The 12,907-nt window shown below is 41.8% G+C and overlaps 1 protein-coding gene across 3 annotated transcripts in view; it reads left to right on the plus strand.

Annotated features, from left to right (window-relative positions):
* The window catches only part of akt3a (v-akt murine thymoma viral oncogene homolog 3a), a 124,359-nt gene that overhangs the window by 32,669 nt on the left and 78,783 nt on the right, over positions 1-12,907 (plus strand). The gene's annotated exons all lie outside the window — the stretch shown is intronic.

The following is a 12,907-nucleotide window of genomic DNA, read 5'->3' on the forward strand; positions in this document are numbered from 1 at the left end:
TACCTCTGCTGCAGAGGGTAAGTTCATTAGAGTTATCAGTCTCAGAAATTGCAGCCCAAATAAACGCTTCACAGAATTCAAGTAACAGACACATCTCAACATCAACTGTTCAGAGGGGACTGTGTGAATCAGGCCTTCATGGTCAAATTGCTGCAAAGAAATCCCTACTAAAGGACACCAATAAGAAGAAAATACCTGCTTGGGCCAAGAAACACGAGCAATGGACATTAGACCGGTGGACATTTGTCCTTTGGTCTGGAGTCCAAATTGGAGATTTTTGGTTCCAACCGCCGTGTCTTTGTGAGATGCGGTGTGGGTGAACAGATGATCTCCGTATGTGTAGTTCCCACCGTAAAGCATGGAGGAGGAGGTGTTATGGTGTGGGGGTGCTTTGCTGGTGACACTTAACCAGCACGGCTATCACAGCATTCTGCAGCGATACGCCATCCCATCTGGTTTGGTCTTAGTGGGACTATAATTCGTTTTTCAACAGGACAATGACCCAACACACCTCTAGGCTGTGTAAGGGCTATTTGACCAAGAAGCAGAGTGATGGAGTGCTGCATCAGATGACCTGGCCTCCACAATCCCCTGACCTCAACCCAATTGAGATGGTTTGGGATGAGTCGGATGGCAGAGTGAAGGAAAAGCAGTCAACAAGTGCTCAGCATATGTGGGAACTCCTTCAAGACTATTGGAAAAGCATTCCAGGTGAAGCTGGTTGAGAGAATGCCAAGAGTGTGCAAAGCTGTCATCAAGGCAAATGGTGGCTATTTGAAGAATCTCAAATAAAATATATTTGGATTTGTTTAACACTTTTTTTGGTTACAACATGATTCCATATGTGTTATTTCATAGTTTTGATGTCTTCACTATTATTCTACAATGTAGAAAATAGTAAAAATAAAGAAAAACCCTTGAATGAGTAGGTGTGTCCAAACTTTTGACTGGTACTGTATGTCAGTGGAGGCTCCTCAGACGAATTTCATACAAATAAAAATAGTGAAACATTACTAAATATATTCACGTCACCAAAAAATGGATTAAAACAGGTCTACAGTAGCCTCAACAGCACTCTCTGGGGTAGCACCATGGTGTAGATGGAGGACACCTAGTTTCCGTCCTCCTCTCGGTACATTGACTTCAATACAAAACCTAGGAGGCTCATGGTTCTCATCCCCTTTCATAGACTTACACAGTAATTATAACGACTTCCAGAGGACGTCCTCCAACCTATCAGAGCTCTTGCAGCATGAACTGACATGTTGTCCACCTAGTGCTGGGCGGTATACCATATTTGACTATATACCGGTATTGATGCACGGAACGGTTTGAGTTTTTACTTTACCTTCTATAACGGTATTTCAGTGTTTGGTTTGTTAAATGTGATACGCAACTCCGGCGTGTATAATGTCTGTTTGTATAGTTTGCTCCGTTTTCTACTTGAGTCATCTCTCTCCCTCTCCTCCTGCTGCTGCATGCCGCCAACACACCAAGCCCTGCCCCCTGTCACTCAAGGAGAGAGCAGTTGCCCTACCACGGAGTCATGATCACTTTCTTGCTGTTCACTCTGCATGGTCAGATGGATGCAACAATGTTGGTGACATGCTGCTTTCCACAAGCGTTCTATACACTTAGTTTGTGTATTTTACTGTCTGCAAACTACTATCTGCTAGTTTGTCTTTTCTTAGCAAGGTGTTGCTAAAATAATTCATGTTAGCCACTAATGCTAATCGCTAGTTAGCTGGCTAGCTAGCTTGCTAAATGTATTAAGAGTCAGAGCAAACATAGCTAGGTAGCCAATACTGCCTGGTACCAGTGCTGGTGTAGGCCTACATAAGCATGTTTGTGCTAGCTAGCTAGCTACATGAAGTAAGAAAACATGTAATGTAACATCTAATTAGCATCACCTGTAAAAACTTGGGTTCCTACCCTGTCAATAATTCCTCCCTGGTTTATTCATTCGTTGTCATGTCAAACAACAATGGATTCAAGGTGCTGCCCACTATATTCCAACAATAGAATTACCATACTTGTTATATTTCCATGATTCCAACAGTTCACCAATTAACTAGGCCTATATTCTTTGCCCATATCATGCTGCGTGGCACAGTGAGGAAATTATAATAAAAGTGCAGGAAATGCAGAAATTGATGAAAATGCTGAAAAGTATTTTTGTTATGAGTTGGATCGAACAGTATAAACGGAGAAAGACCCATTGAAATCACTTATAATTTATGTGTTGCCACCCTAGGGTCATGAACTACTCATAAAGCATATTTATAACTTCTTTTTTCAAAAACATAAAATACCGTAAAATACCATCATACTGTCAAAAATGTTAAAATATCGTGATATTATATTTTGTCCATATAACCCGGCCCTAATCTAGTACTGAAAGCATAAGCTACAGCTAGCTAGCACTGCGGTGCATAAAATGTGGTGAGTAGTTGACTCAAAGAGAAAGAAAATAGTTGAACAGTTTTGAACAAATTAATTTATTCAAAAATGAAGGAGAAGCAAGAGAGAGGGAGAGAGAGAGCGCTAGTTATATTTCGTTGTATTTTTTTCACTTACTTAGCTAGCGAATGCAGCTAGCTAGTTTAGCCTACTCAAACACCTGGCTCAAACAGAGAGGGATGCTATGTTAGCTAGCTGGCTAAGGCTATCCAACACTGGAACTCTTCCAAGTTAAGCTTTTGGTTTTATGAATTTATTGCCACCAGGGCCCGCCGGTGTAACTGCTAAACTACTTGCTGTACACTGTACTGCATGATTGTAGCGGGTTTACTAACACGTTAGTTCTAGTAGCTATGTTGACTATGAAGTTAGCTAATATGGTGACAACGATATAGGCGGTCTGTAGCAGTTAGCGGTTATGGTATGAAGGTTTGGCTTAGAAAGGAACAGAAACAGCTGTTGTGTTGTGCACTGAAGTCCACAAGCGAAATTATTATGCTGTTTATATGTGCATGCTATGAAAGTGAACTGTGTGTGCAGGTGATCAAGGGTGTATTCATTCCTCCGATTCTGTTAAATCTTTCTTAAACAGAAGCAAACGGAACAAAACGGGAAAAACATACCTGAATTTGTCCAATAAAAACTATTGTTTGCAACTGTTTGGACTAATGATTACACCCTAGATCAGCTAGATGCAGGCAAGAGTGTGCAAGGCAGTATTGAATATGTCACTGTCTGTCACCTTGATTACTCGAATCTCTCGACCCGTGCACCTACGTTGTAAATTTTAATTTGAAGGTTGTAGCAACCTCATGATGGGTATAGGGAACATTGTAATAGCATAAAACTATTGACGTTACACTGAGCTGGGTGAGTGGAATATGAATGACAGTCATCCAATATGCTGTAATAGAAATAAGGCCATGCTCATAAACAATTTTTTGTCCTCCCTAATCTTAAATGGCACCGACTGCCACTGAAGTACGTATTCTTTTCAGAAATGGTACAGGCAGATATTTAGTGTGAAATTTACGCAACGGTTATAAATGAGGCCCGAGGGGTGGTGATTGTCACTGTAGCGTGAGCTAGAAGAGGTGTGGCATGTCCCCGATTCACCCTGCTGTATTCCCTAGCCAGTCTGAGTCGACAGCATCAGTGGCAGAGGGAGGCAGAAGCGCAGCACGGTGGCGGTGACGTGAGGCACGCACTGCACCGTGCACGACTCTCCCTTGCCAGTCCCCTTAGAGCCAGACAGACGGCACTTGGTAGCAGAGCAGGGACCTAGCTGGGATTGTTATTGTCATTGAGGTGTGTTTCACAGACAGAAAACAAAACAATCCTCATGTCTGCTGTTGTAGCGCAGGACGGGAGTGCTGCGGCAGAGGTAGTGGCACCTGAATGTGAATGAGACCTCAGAATAGTAGCTACCTGGCACTCACCCTTTCTCACAGAAATCTGTCACTAGGTATACAGTCTGGCAAAACTTTTAACAAGGCAGCATTTTACATACAAACTGTAGTTCATCAGTGGTTCTCTGTGTGAGTTATCCACTCCCCTCTGTGTGTTCAAAGCCTTAGTGACAGTACATAAAGGACATGAAACTACTGTACATAGCATAGTATCCAAAACCCCTTCCAGTACTGTCAACATTGACAGTGGCACATATTGATGGGCCCACCCACTATTGCCAGTATGTTTTGAACCTTTCACCTCATTTGTCATTTGATTGGATTGTCCTTAGTTTGTTGATAGCTGTTGGGCACAGGGAGCTCAGAGAGAGAGGGATTGTCCTGGCCGGGTTACCACCACCCCTCAGACACGGTGTCATGTCCTGTCCCTGTCCTTACCTCCACTGTGACCGGGATTAACCTGGTGAAACTCCAGGAATTCCTAGTCAAAGGGGGTGAAGCGGGAGGAAGCGGATCTATTAAGCAGCTAGAGAGGGCAACAGGGCCACCACCGAATCCATCCCACAGAAGGATGCTCTGGGGAGCCCCACCTCTCTGCACTCTACCAATTTCATCTCTTGGACAGAGGGAGAGAGGGTGGGAGAGAGAGTAAGAGAGATGGAGAGGAAATGAAATGCACTCTAGCCAGCTCATCTGTAGGATGGAGGGAGAGAGAGAGGAGCAAGAGAGAGATAGGAAAGAGTGTGAGAGAGGGATAGAGAGGAGAGAGATCTAGAGAGAGACGGAGGAAGTGCACTCATTCTGAAAGCTATCAGGAAACTGTTTTCCCCCTTGCTGCCGAAGATGAGACGGAAGCTTTCAAGAAACATTTTACTATGTCTGTTTGAGTGGAGGATGTTTTTTTCCCAGCTCCTTTGTCTGGCATTTAGACTTCATGTTTGTATTTATTTTCTTGTTTACTCGCTAGACAAAGCCATTGTAAGGTTTGCCACACTGCTTTTATGTTTCTGTAACATAACTGATTTTCAGGCTAAGTAAAGCTCAGGGTTTGTCTTCTAAAAAGGCTTTCCCTTGATTGTACCTGTCTCCTAGTGTATACTGTGCCTAACTCTATTCGCCTTCAACTCAGATGCCTTCTCCCGTCACACATTTATTGAAGTCTGTTAATTTGTTTATGGGGGAACTGGCCTATGCTAATTTTACAATGAAAAGTAGTAGGCCTAGCGTTTGCCAATCACATTCAGCTCTTCTTCGATTCGACACTGACACCAACCATTCTCCAGTACAGTAACAGTAAACCAATACCAACCACTTTCTTGCCGTTCGAGTTACTAGTCCCAGCATTATAACCCTGCAGCGCTTACAGTACAGTACAGTGTAGCGTTGACACTGACTGTCCCTGACCAGGCAACATGTGTCCATCCCAGCAGGTAGTGGGCCCTCACACAGCGCCAGGTTGTCCCCCCCAAAAGTGTTACACACACTCCACCGTAGGGCTGTGACGGTCTAGGAATTTGAGGTTACGGTAATTGGCCAGGCCAATGTACACGGTCACCAACATAACCGTTTGGGGGGAGGTCAAAATGATGTTTGTTCATTTGTTTACATGCATATGCTTCTTAACAAAAACCTACTTGAAACAAGCCATTACACTTCGTTATTATCATGGCATTTCATTAGGATTATTCAGGTTATTACTTATAAATATAACATCAACAAATTAAGAAATGCCAGGCTGGAGAGCATTTGTCGCGTTTTCATATTGACACAACATTAATGGAGTCAAAATGAAGATATATGCCTACCTTGTCCTTGTTTGTTGGCTTTTCTGCATATAAAACAATTCAATACAGATACTATTTCGACACACAAAAACATTCAAATGAAGTCCGATGGGTTTCCCAAAAATATTTGCATAACGTCACAAACCCTAAAGCTGCGGTCATTCGATGGCAGTGGCATTGCCATATTTTCTTCAACGAGAGGACGCTGTAATGAGAGAATGTAGCCTAAACTACTGAAAACATGCCTTTTACTAGATTAAATCATGACCGGAACGTTTGATTCTTATTAAAGTGATGTCCAGACAGGCTAATTTAGGAAACTTTCTGAATGCACACCCCTGTAAAAGCACCCGTCAATCAAAGCCACCAGTGTATGTCAGACACAAGCAAATATTTATCCTTTCCTTAAAACATATTGAAAAATCTAGGCCTACTTTAGGCTTTCCTGAAAGTAGGCTATAAGATAATGAATTGACAATGAAAGTATGAAGGGAGACAGCTATACTATAGTATGAAGATGAAATTGACAATTATTAAAATAGAAACAAATACAGTTGAAGTCGGAAGTTTACATACACCTTAGCCAAATACATTAAACCTGACATTTAATCCTAGTAAAAATTCCCTGTCTTAGGTCAGTTAGGATCACCACTTTAAGAATGTGAAATGTCAGAATAATAGTAGAGAGAATGATTTATTTCAGCTTTTATTTCTTTCATCACATTCCCAGTGGGTCAGAAGTTTACATACACTCAATTAGTATTTGGTAGCATTGCCTTTAAATTGTTTAACTTGGGTCAAATGTTTCGGGTAGCCTTCCACAAGCTTCCCACAATAAGTTGGGTGAATTTTGGCCCGTTCCTCCTGACAGAGCTGATGTAACTGAGTCAGGTTTGTAGGCCTCCTTGCTCGCACACGCTTTTTCAGTTCTGCCCCCAAATGTTCTATAGGATTGAGGTCAGGGCTTTGTGATGGCCACTCCAATACCTTGACTTTGTTGTCCTTAAGCCATTTTGCCACAACTTTGGAAGTATGCTTGGGGTCATTGTCCATTTGGAAGACCCATTTGCGACCAAGCTTTAACTTCCTGACTGATGTCTTGAGATGTTGCTTCAATATGATGCCATCTATTTTGTGAAGTGCACCAGTCCCTCCTGCAGCAAAGCACCCCCACAGCATGATGCTCCCACCCCCGTGCTTCACGGTTGGGATGGTGTTCTTCGGCTTGCAAGCCTTCCCCGTTTTCCTCCAAACATAACGATGGTCATTATGGCCAAACAGTTACATTTTTGTTTCATCAGACCAGAGGACATTTCTCCAAAAGGTATGATCTTTGTCCCCATGTGCAGTTGCAAACCGTAGTCTGGCTTTTTTATTTGCGGTTTTGGAGCAGTGGCTTCTTCCATGCTGAGCGGCCTTTCAGGTTATGTCGATATAAGACTTGTTTTACTGTGGATATAGATACTTTGTACCTGTTTCCTCCAGCATCTTCACAAGGTCCTTTGCTGTTCTGGGATTGATTCATACTTTTCACACCAAAGTACATTCAACTCTAGGAGACAGAACGCGTCTCCTTCCTGAGCGGTATGACGGCTGCGTGGTCCCATGTTGTTTATACTTGTGTACTATTGTTTGTACAGATGAACGTGGTACCTTCAGGCATTTGGAAATTGCTCCCAAGGATGAACCAGACTTGATGTGCATGGAGGCACTGAGTTTGAAGGTAGACCTTGAAATACATCCACAGGTACACCTCCAATTGACTCAAATTATGTCAATTAGCCTATCAGAAGCTTCTAAAGCCATTACATAATTTCCTGGAATTTTCCAAGCTGTTTAAAGGCACAGTCAACTTAGTGTATGTAAACTTCTGACCCACTGGAATTGTGAGACAGTGAATTATAAGTGAAATAATCTGTCTGTAAACAATTGTTGGAAAAATTACTTGTGTCATGCACAAAGTAGATGTCCTATCCGACTTGCCAAAACTGTAGTTTGTTAACAAGAAATTTGTGGAGTGGTTGAAAAACGAGTTTCAATGACTCCAACCTAAGTGTATGTAAACTTCTGACTTCAACTGTACACACAACATGTCCATAACCGATGGGGAGAGTGTTTGGAAGATTTTTCAAATACTGTGAGGAACTATTATAATTTGAATGGATGAAAAAACATTGAAAAAAAGAAGGACTTGGTTGATTTACTGTGTGAGATGAACAAAAAATGACTGAGAAGCCCAGCTGGGCACTTCCCTACATTTGACATTTGCCAGAAGCAGGCCAGGTGCTTCTATGAGTGCTGGTTTCTTTGTCAACATTTAACAGGACAGAGAAACCAGACACATGCTCATTGCTCACATGGAGAGCGTAGGTCTAAATGATGGTATGAAATAAACCATAACTTCTTTCTCAAAAGTGTAAGAGGTTGTGAACTCTGCAAACAACGTTTCCACTACGAGAATGAGAACGGTAAATTACTGTAATTAATACATGCATTAACCTAATTGAATGTAACCAAATTACAGGGATTAATGGTAAATTGCCTGTTTTACAAATGGTAGGCAAACACATGGGCATTTAATAAAGTGCATGGCGGGCCGACAATGTATTAGGGCTGGGCGGTATATCGTATTTTACGATATACAGGTATTAATGCACGGACCTATTTGGGTTTGTACTTTACCTTCTATAATGGTATTTTGAATGTTTGGTTTGTTAAATGTGATACGCCGTGTGTAACGTCCAATTTTATAGTTTACTCAGCTACTTGAGTCATCTCTCTCTCTGCTCTCCATGCCGCTTTCCACACAGACCTAGCCCCGCCCCCTGTCACTCAAGGAGCGCATTTGTTGTTGCTTGTCCACGAGACACTTGCGTTCAGTCTGCATGGTCAATGCAACAATGTTGATGACAACGATGCTGTTTTCACTTTGCTTCTTAATATAAATCCACTAGCGTTCTATACTTACACTATTAGTTTGTGTTTCTTACATCTGCAAACGGCTAGTTTGTCTTAGCAAGTTGGGCCTAAATCATGTTAGCCGCTAATGCTAATCGCTAGTTAGCTGGCTAGCTAGCTAATACATGTACTGAGTCAGAGCAAACATAACTAGCTATACAGTCTGATAATACCAGTGATGGTCTAGACCAGGGGTGTCAAACTCATTTTAGCTCAGGGGCCACATGGAGGAAAATCTATTCCCAAGTGGGCCGGACCGGAAAAATCATGGTATATATAACTTAAAAACAACAACTTCAGATTGTTTTCTTTGTTTTAATACGATCAACATACAACATAAAGCTGGAGCCTGAGGACAGTGTGTCCAAAATAGTACAAGCACAACATCACTATTAATCATAAAACACGTCAAGTTTATTTGAAAATTCTAAAGAAAAAGAACACACAAACACACAATGCCTCAGTGATTAACAGAACTGTTTCACAGATCACAGAACTATATCAGGGTGTCATTTCTCAGGCAGAAATGTAGATAAAAATAATGAAATCCTGTTCCCCAAACAAGTGCAAGAACCACAGAGTCAAGAATAGGTTAAATATACAAATAAAATAAAAACAATTAAAAACAATAGCACATCAACATAAAAACATATAAACATAAAGCTGGAGCCTGAGGACAGTGTCCAAAAGCACAACATCACTATTAATCATAAAACACCTCAAGTTATTTGAAAGTTCTGAGGACAAAGAACACACAAACACACAATGCCTCAGTGATTCACAGAAGTATATCACAGATCACAGAACTATATCAGGGTGTCATTTCTCAGGCAGAAATGTAGATAAAAATAATGAAATCCTGTTCCCCAAACAAGTGCAAGAACCACAGAGTCAAGAATAGGTTAAATATACAAATAAAATAAAAACAATTAAAAACAATAGCACATCAACATAAAAACATATAAACATAAATCTGAAAGCGTTGCTCAAACTCCCGTAACAGTCCCGTTATTTTATCTTTGAACCGCTTCATGTCTGCCACATGTTGGGTCGCGCACACATTTTTCAGACAGGGGAAGTGAGCTGCATCACCACCGGCAAGTTGCGTCTCCCACAATGACAGCTTCAACTTGAAAGAACGTATGCTGTCATAATACTGCGTGACAACTTTGTTGCGCCCTTGCAGCTGTTTGTTCAAGTTATTCAGGTGCTCTGTAACATCCACCATAAATGCAAGGTCCTGCATCCATTCTGCGGAATGAAATTCTAACACTGGTTTGCCCTTTTCTTCCATGAACTGTTCAATTTCTTCTCGTAAATCAAAGAAACGCCTCAGCACAGCACCTCGGCTTAACCATCTTACCTCAGTGTGGTATGGCAGGCCATAGATGTGGTCTTTCTCTCTGAGAAGGCTGTCAAACTGACGGTGATTCAGGCTTCTGGATCGGATGAAATTAACAGTTTGGATGACCACCTTCATGACGTTATCCATCTTTAATGACTTGCAACACAAAGCCTCCTGGTGCAAAATACAGTGAAAAGTCAAAAAATCACGTCCTCCATTTGCAGATTGCACTTTCTCTCTGAACTTTGTCACAACGCCTGCTTTTTTCCCGATCATTGAGGGCGCACCATCTGTAGCCAGGCTGACAGCGCGGGACCAGTCCACTCCGACCCTGTCCAGCGCGCCGACGAGTGCGGTAAAAATATCAGCTGCTGTCGTTGTATCTGTCATCGGCACCAACTCCACGAACTCCTCGGTGACGGTCAATGTGTCATCAACTCCGCGGATGAAAATGGCCAGTTGTGCAACATCTGTAATGTCCGTGCTTTCATCAATTGCAACCGAAAACGCAATAAATGACTTTACTTTTTGCTTCAACTGGCTGTCCAAATCCACTGAAAGATCGGAAATCCTGTCTGCAACTGTGTTTCTTGTCAGGCTGATATTTGCAAAAGCCTGCCGCTTTTCAGGGCACACAATCTCCGCTGCCTTCATCATGTAATGTTTTTACAAATTCACCCTCACTAAATGGTTTTGAAGCCACTGCGATTTCATTAGCAATGAGGTAGCTAGCTTTCCCTGCAGCGTCACTGATGTCTCGGCTGTGAGTAAACACAGACTGCTGTTTCTTCAGACCCGCCAACAGTTCATTCACCTTCTCTCATCTCCGCTGTCCTTGAAAGTTGTCATATTTGTCGGCATGAAGACTCACATAGTGGCGACAAAGGTTATATTCTTTCAGCACTGCAACATGCTCTGAACACACCAAACATACAGCTTTCCCATTCAATTCCGTGAATAAATAGGATGACCATTTTTCTTGGAACACTCTGCACTCTGCGTCCACTTTTCTCTTTTTTGACAGAGACATATTGGGGCAATGAGGGTGCCAAAGCACAAAATGTTAAAAGTAGAAGCCGTAATAAATATCGCGGGCAAAACAAAGTAGCTCATTGGCTGCACGTGCTTGACCTACTTGCTCTGCCCCGGTATAAACAGTTTGCTTGCTTAACACAATTGCTATTTCGCCATCCAGTGGACGCAATTGGAACAGCAGGTTATTTTATTGAAAAATTGCAGCGCATTTTTATACTTTACAATTGTTTTATTATTTTATTATTATTTTTAAATCATCTCGCGGTCCGGATTAAACCCATTTGCGGGCCTGATCCGGCCCGCGGGCCGGATGTTTGACACCCCTGGTCTAGACCTAAATCAGCATGTTGTTTGTGCAACAGTATCTTCTAAATCAAAGAGGAATACGTGAAGCATTAATATGTTAGCTACATGAAGTAGGGAAGAGAAAAAACATTAAATGTAGCCAAAGATTATAGAGTCCCCGAGGAAACACTTATCAACAATTTGGTTCCTACCCTGTCACAATAACTCCTCCCTTGCATTTTCATTCAACAAGAAAACAGATTCCGTATCAAATTATACCAAGTCAGGTTGGATAGGATTGGCGCATTGTCCAGTTGACACAACATTAGCACATTATAGGCCTCAGAGCCAGAACAACCTTGTCAACTGCTGTTGAATAATTAATGAATAGTCAGACACATTCAACCTTTTTTAAAAGAAGACCGATTTATTTATTTACTAGCAAGCAATGAAAACTTGCAGTATATAAAATAAAGTCCACACATACTTTTTGGAAAGAGGATGTAGAAATTTCAATAGACAGACTAATTAGCAAAATAATTGCTTAATCATTAGTAAACACGCTCGCTATTAGGTAAAGTTTATCTACATGAAAATAAAGTTCATACAAATTTTAAAAAATCCTAAAATGAATGTATACCTATTTCAATGGTTGTAACGGTTATTTTAGTTTTATGACAGTCTTCATCCATAACCGTCAGTTACACGGTTATTCAATTACCGCCACAGCCCTACTCCAGTAACTCCCTGTCACACAACCCTCTCTGCTGAAGATTAATCACCAGATGTGGTCTCTCTCTCTCTCTCTCTCTCTGCCCTTGCCTCTCTCTTTGCCCCTTCTCTCTCTCTCTCCCCCACCTCCCTCTCTCCCCCTCTCCCTCCCTCTCCCTCAATTTGTATGTTTTTATATTTCCTCCTATAGCGTGACATTGTCATGTACAGAGACTGTGTGAAGAGTCCGAGGGCAAGAGGGCAGGCAGGCAGGCAGTATATTTTTAGTCCTAGCAGCCCACCAACAGGGCCCAGGCTGCTGTAACTAGCTGTAGCTCTAGCTGGATATATGTGCATTGGGCTGCCAGGCTGACAGAGATCATAATGTGTCTGTAAGCAGCCCTCTCATCATCATACCTCTCCTCAGACACTGATGGGCCTTCTGCCCACAGAGGCTCCCAGCACCACTCGTTCCCTCACCCATAATGCACCACTCCCAGCCCTGGCTTTTCCTCTTATTACATTTGGTCTATTGGCCAGGCTTGACTTTCCTGTGATGGCCAAGCCATTCAACTCATTCGTTTAGGGTGCTTTGGAAGGGCCTGACCTGCACTCAAACAAGGATCAATTAATGGATTCTCATTGCCCACTTAAACAGTATTGTGCCAGTCAGTGAACCTGACATTCTAATCTAAAGTTGTCGTTGTCTATAATGTTATACATATGTTTGAATATACATTTATTGTATAAACAGGTTATTTATTTCACAGAAATAAGCGTTTGGCTGCAAACACTTATTTGGGATTATTTAATTTGCATAAATACAATTAGTTTTATTTTGGCTGAAAACACCTATTTCTGTGAAATAAAACAATATCTGCTTAGAAACAAAAATGTGTACTGTAGTAAGGGAGTGTGCG

Source organism: Coregonus lavaretus (genome assembly GCF_964263955.1).
Source record: "Coregonus lavaretus genome assembly, chromosome: 25".
Taxonomy (NCBI): Eukaryota; Metazoa; Chordata; class Actinopteri; order Salmoniformes; family Salmonidae; genus Coregonus; species Coregonus lavaretus.